General features: G+C 39.0%; 1 non-coding gene across 1 annotated transcript; it reads right to left on the bottom strand.

Moving 5' to 3' along the window:
• Positions 1–5890: 5890 nt before the first annotated feature.
• On the bottom strand, positions 5891–5997 carry LOC136220988 (small nucleolar RNA R71). Its single transcript, XR_010684784.1, has one exon. It is a non-coding gene; the product is annotated as a small nucleolar RNA R71 (small nucleolar RNA).
• Positions 5998–6846: the final 849 nt, after the last annotated feature.

Raw genomic sequence — 6846 nt, 5'->3', positions numbered from 1 at the left:
TTGACAATGTCTACATGTTGATTTTAGAAAAGAATTTTTCGAAAAACATATGCTTAGTGTCAAAGGAGGATAACTCCTTTCTATGGCATAGGAGACTTGGTCATGTAAGCATGGACCTCCTTGCCAAATTAGCAAGAAAGCAATTAGTTGAGGGTTTGCCTAAACTTAGATTTGAGAAAGATCAATTATGTAATGCCTCTGAGCAAGGTAAACAAACCAAAAAGTCTTTTCAAAGTAAAAATATTGTCTCAACCAAGCGTCCATTGGAATTACTACACTTGGATCTTTTCGGACCTGTCCAACCACTCAGCTTGGGCGGTAAGAGATTTTCCTTAGTCATTGTGGATGATTTCTCTCGGTACACTTGGGTCATCTTCCTGAGTAGCAATGATGAAGCTTTTGAGACGTTCTCAACACTAATCAGAAAACTTGAAAATGACAAAGATTTAAAATTAGCTCACATCCGCAGTGATAATGGCGGAGAATTCAAAAACCAACAGTTTGATGAATTCTGTGAAGTCAGCGGCATTGACCATAATTTTTCTGCTCCTAGAACTCCTCAACAAAATGGGGTAGTTGAAAGGAAGAATAGAACACTAGTTGAAATAACTAGGACAATGCTGAGTGAGAATAGGCTTCCAAAGTATTTCTGGGGTGAAGCTGTCAACACAGCATGCTATATACTCAATAGGGCTTTAGTTAGACCTATTTTTAAGAAAACCCCCTATGAACTTTGGAAAGGACGAAAGCCCAACATTGGATACTTTCGTGCTTTTGGTTGTAAATGTTTTATACTTAATACGAAAGACAACCTTGCCAAATTTGATTCTAAAGCTGACGAAGCGATATTTCTAGGGTACTCAACTAACAGTAAAGCATATAGGGTGTTCAATAAACGAACTCAAGTCGTAGAAGAGTCTGTCCATATCGAGTTCGATGAAACTGACCCTGCAGGAAAGTCAAGTCAGTCTGCCGAAGATGACCTAGGCTCAGCTTCCGCTGACCAAAATGGAGCCGCTGAGTCATTACCATACGGGCTGACCAAAGGTAAAAACGAACCTGAAATTATCTTTGCTGACCAATCTAAAACTGCAGAGATTGTTGAAACACCTGCTCCTGACAACTCAACATTACCTAAAGAGATCAAAATTCCAAGAGGACACTCGGAAAAGTCCATTCTTGATGCTGCTGAGAACAACCTGATGATAAGAAATCAACTTAGGAGATATCTTAGCAATGTTGCGTTCGTCTCAGTCCATAAACCAAAGAACTTCACCGAAGCTGAGCACGACGAATTCTGGATCAATGCTATGCAAGAAGAGCTTGATCAATTCAAAAGAAATGAGGTATGGGATTTAGTACCAAAACCTAGGAATCAAAAGACCATAGGGACTAAATGGGTCTTTAGAAATAAGCTAGATGAGCAAGGCAATGTAGTCAGGAACAAAGCCCGACTTGTAGCTCAAGGCTATAGTCAGCAAGAAGGCATTGACTACGGTGAGACCTTTGCTCCCGTTGCTAGGTTAGAGGCTATAGAAATACTATGTGCATATGCTAGTTTCATGAACTTTAAACTATATCAAATGGATGTCAAGAGAGCATTTCTTAATGGTTTTATAAACGAAGAGGTATATGTTAGTCAGCTTCTGGGGTTTGAAGATGCAAAATTCCCAAACCACGTTTATAAACTCAAGAAGGCCCTATACGGCCTGAAGCAAGCACCGCATGCTTGGTATGAAATGTTGACTAGTTTCCTGCTGACCAGAAACTATGTCAGAGGTAAAGCTGACACAACCTTATTTATTAAGAAAAAGGGTAAAGATGCCCTGCTGGCACAGATTTACGTAGATGATATTATCTTTGGTGCTACTAATGAATCTATGTGCAAAGAATTTAGTAAACAGATGCAAACTGAGTTCGAGATGTCAATGATAGGCGAACTCAACTTCTTCCTTAGACTACAAATTAAGCAAGGGAAGAACGACATCTTCATTAGTCAGTCTAAGTATGCCAAAGAAATATTGAAGAAATTCGATATGGAAGAATGCAAACCCATATCTACCCCAATGGGTACTTGTTAGGCATGAAATTGACTACATTTTAACGTGTTAATTATAATGAATTAAGGGTGTTTGTAGTGTTTTATTATATGAAAGAAGGTCTTATAGGTGTTTTTATGCAGATAAGGAAAGACTTAGCCGAATAGACTGGAAGCAGCCTGTTTGCACTATTGGAAATTAGGCTAAGGTATAGCAGCGGAAATATAAAATTTTTAGCCTACTTCCTTTTTAACCATAGGATCCGTTAATCGTTATTTCATATAAAGAGGGATAAGAAGAAATACCTTTTGAAGAACAATCTACCGTTGTTAAAGAAGCGCCCACAATTCTTCTCCGAGTTCCCAAGCACGAAGTAAAACACGGTGAGGTTAAGTAAGAATCAACCGTATGAGATGCAACCAAAATAGATTGCCTCTAATTAACCAACACAAGATCAAAGAGAAAAGGAGATGAATGAAATTAATCAATCGACGGAAGCCGTATGAATTCTTGTCCACAAACTAGGGGATGCGAATTCACTTTCTCTCTCTAAAGGAGTATTTCGAAAATCACCAAGAGGGGAGGGATAAGGCTTAGTCGAAATGCATGTAGTAGGGGGGTATATATAATAACTTGTATCTAAACCCTAGTTAGATAGGAATAGGTTACTTAATAGGAATTCAATTCGGAATAGGATTCCCAATTATTATCTTAGAATACATCTAATATATCTAGGATAATAATAAATAACCTAATTGGATAATAATAGGAGTATATTAATCTAATTAAAACTCCTAACTTAATTATCTCTTAATTAATTTAATTCATAAACCTAATCAAATTAGGATTAATGGAATTAAAATAATTCCTTATTTATTATATATAAATTTCGGCCCCCTCTATTTAAATGGGCCTTACTGGGCTCAATTGGGCTTCCATCTATTAATGACATCCATCTCTCTTTTGGTTCCAAGTCTTATGTGTGATCCATTAGGTTCTTACTACTTCTGGCCGTATGCAACTATTAAATTAATTTCTTCAAGAATTATATTTAATCCTTGCATAACGGAATGATGTACTGAGTATGTTATTGGCAAGTCTGTAATCATTCCCCCAGAGTCCGTTAAGAAGACAGGTTGATTCTGTCATTAACCCTTCCGTATTAGTTACAGTATAATTCGATCCTTTATCAACTACATCCTTGAACTGAATCTTATGACTATGGGTGATGTCAAGTCACATATAGCGAGACGTTCATTTTACTTGTATAGGCCGAGTCAACTCAAATAGATAGGTTAAGTGAAATCTATATTTCTTACTCTTAAGCTATCACCTTGCAAGGATTTAGAGTCGAGTCTTCCACAAGCGATCCTTGGATGTATCTCCCATTAATCGGGAGTGATAAATGCTCAATCCAATGTATAACTACCCTGACATTACCTCCCGTGACACCCAACCTTTGCAGTTCACACCCCAGAGTCATCTCTGTTAAGGATCGTGGGACCGCAGGATCAAAGTCTCACATTCAGTAATTCAGGATGACCAATTAACATTCCTTTGAGTCTGAGGATTAGTTATACCTATTAATACCAATGTGATGAATAGGTGACAAGGATGAATCTACCCATCCTGTTATCTCAAATTGGATCCCCAATCCTAATGAACGACGTTTCATCGGATCTATGTACCTGTCCAGATATCTATATATATGAAGCTTGTGAGATCAGCTTTCTGTCGGACAGAAGACATTGTTACATACAAGTCTCAACAGTGATATATCAATCCTAAACATATCACTTGACTTGGGGTAGTTTTAAGTTTATTAGTTTATTATAAAGTTTTGTCTCACTTCATGCTTGTATGAACACTTTATAATCACTTTAAACAAACTTACGGATTTCCTTTTATTAGACTTTATTTAGTGCTTAAAAGGGATTGCCTTTATATATAGTTATAAAACATATATCTCATTAAAACAAATGATATAAAGAACAATTCATTTACATTAAGTTTGTATCCTGCAACAATTGTCTATAGGACACTAAACCCCAACATGCACAACCAAGAGGAGATTATGCCATTCTTTGATCCAGCGGTCAAACGTCGGAACTTCTGATGATGGACAGTGACTAGACGAGACGCAGGTACGACAGTAGCTACTGGCAGAGAGGCAGATAAGTGCAGGTGTAAAGTAACATGATGAAAAGAAAGCTCAGCCCTTGAGTGTTCAAGGGTCAAAATGATCTTCACTACTTTTAGCAATTTTAGATTTCTGAACATTTGACTTTGTTTTGTAATATATTTTGAGCGGATACTTTTCTAGTACCGTTTTTGACCCCGACCTTTCCTTTAAATAGAGGTAGTAAGGAAGGAAATGGGAGTACTACTTTTGAGATAACAAAAATATAGACTTTGTGGAAAAGGAGAACTCCATAAATGGAGTTTCAGAGCTTTGAACTATCAGATTGCTCACTCGCCTGTATGAGTGAGTAATCCTTTTGAATGGGCTCGGCCAGTCGGGGCCGGTAATGTAAGTTCTTCCAAGTCTAGCAATGAATGAATGATGTTAATGCATGAAGTGTTTGTTGAGGCTTTATATTCCAATGCTTGAGCATGTATGTTTGTGTTAGATGAATGATAGGAAACTACTTTCATCTTCACCGAACTCTCTATCAAACATCCAACCCCGAAGCAAAAATGTTAGGTGGTTTTATCAAGGGTTTTCTCATAAGAAATGCTGTTTCAATCTTAATGCAAGAAAGAACAAACCTTTAGGATGCTACGGGGTTTAGTAAATTTTAGAATCTTAAGAACACACGAGAGTTGACTTAAGTGAGAGCTAAAACAGAAACCTTGGCTTCAGTTGCATCATTCATGATTTGTTAGGTTGTTTTGAAGCTTACAGTAACCTGTTCCGCTGTGCTTATCCTGTTCTCCTTATTATCATTATCAAGCAATCATTTTCACACGTAAAGCAACTTGTTTAGTCATTAGTCTTCACAACCACCAACATCTGTCAACATAAAAGAATCACACACAACGAACACCCTGTTCTGCAAAGTATTTCTTGTAAACTTTGGTCCTCAATCCCTGTAGATACGATACTCGACTTATCACTTTATTACTTGTATCTAGTGCACTTGCTAGAGTCTGTTTGGAAGACAATAAGTTTTTGGCGCCGTTACCGGGGATTGAAAGCAACAAATTTTATACGAAATTTTCTGTGAAACAAGGTGTTTTTAATCGTTTTGTTAAATAGTGCAGCTAGGAGGAGTCTTTATTGGTTTATGCGCAGAGCTGGACCTCCCGTTTTTCCTATCGATCTCGAGTTAGAGAGAACGTGTAGACAAAACCGAGCGAGAGCTCGACGTGCAAGACAGAGAGAGCGACAAAGAGAGAGAAGGATGGCTGGAAGGGTACCACCCGAACAACCAGTCCAACCAAACCAGGAAGAAGAGGGAGAGAATAACAACCCTCCGGTCATAAGAATCAGAGACTATTCGAGGCCAACCACGGAAGGACATTCGTCGTGCATCGTGTTGCCCAACGAAGGGAACAACATGTTTGAGGTGAAAGCATCTATGATACAAATGTTGCAGGCAGCAGTACAGTTCAATGGATACCAATCGGAAGATCCAAATGGGCATATCCTTGAGTTTATCACACTATGCAACACTTTCAGATCAAACCGAGGCATTTCTAACGACGTGATCAGGCTAAAGCTGTTTCCTTTTTCTCTAAAAGATAAAGCAAAGAACTGGTTGAAAAACTTGCAACCAGGAACAATCACCACTTGGGAAGAAATGGCCAGCGCCTTTCTGATGAAATATTTTCCACCAAGACAAGCCATTAAACTCAGAAATGAGGTATCCCATTTCGTGCAAGAAGAGGATGAATCCTTAGCTGAGGCATGGGAAAGGTACAAGGAACTACTAAGAAGGGTACCCAATCATGGCATCCCCATGTGGATGCAGATGCAGAACTTTTAAAATGGGGTAACCAACATTTATAAGATCCAGATCGAATCCATTGCCAATGGAAACCCCGAAGATCTGGAACCACAAGCCTTGTACGACCTTATTGAGAGAGTAGTAAGCACGAGTTATAACTGGCACTCCGCCAGAAGTGAAGGAAAAAGAGCGGGAAATGAAGATGTTGTGTCAAAATTGACAAGCCAGATAGAACAACTTGCCAGACAGCTCGGCAAGATAAATATGTCCTCGATCCACAATGAACCACCGTTCAATGATATATGTGATTTTTGTGGAGGGCTTCATTTTAACATCAACTGTCCCGGAGTCAAGCAAGGGAAGGGTGCACAGGCAGAATGCGATTATGCAGGGTATAATCAAAGGAATCCACCGAATGCATACTCTAACACATACAACCCAGCCACAAGAAATCATCCGCATTATAAACAACCTGTTCCACCAAAAGAAGATGTAGAGCCAGACATGAAGACGATGATGATGCAGTTCATGAAGCAGACACAAGCGTCAATAAAAAATCTGGAAACACAAGTCCATCAATTAGCTGCATCTACGTCAAAAGGAAAGGGAATAATGCCAAGCAACACGGAGCCAAACCCAAAGGGCGATGTCATGGCCATCACTCTGAGATCTGGTAAGCAAACTCAACCAACTGTATCTACTGATGAAAATGCTGAGTGTGCAGGAACATCCGAAGAAACGGAAGGAGAGCAGGAACAAACTGTTCCTAGTTAAGAAGAAACCGTCGAAAAAAAATCCACTAGCGAGCAAGATCAGGGGGAACGCGGAAAGATGTACAAGCCACCTCCGCCGTATGT

This window comes from Euphorbia lathyris, chromosome 2 (assembly GCF_963576675.1).
Source record: "Euphorbia lathyris chromosome 2, ddEupLath1.1, whole genome shotgun sequence".
NCBI lineage: Eukaryota > Viridiplantae > Streptophyta > Magnoliopsida > Malpighiales > Euphorbiaceae > Euphorbia > Euphorbia lathyris.
Note: the sequence above shows the minus strand (reverse complement) of the source record. Positions and strands in the feature narration are given on the sequence as shown.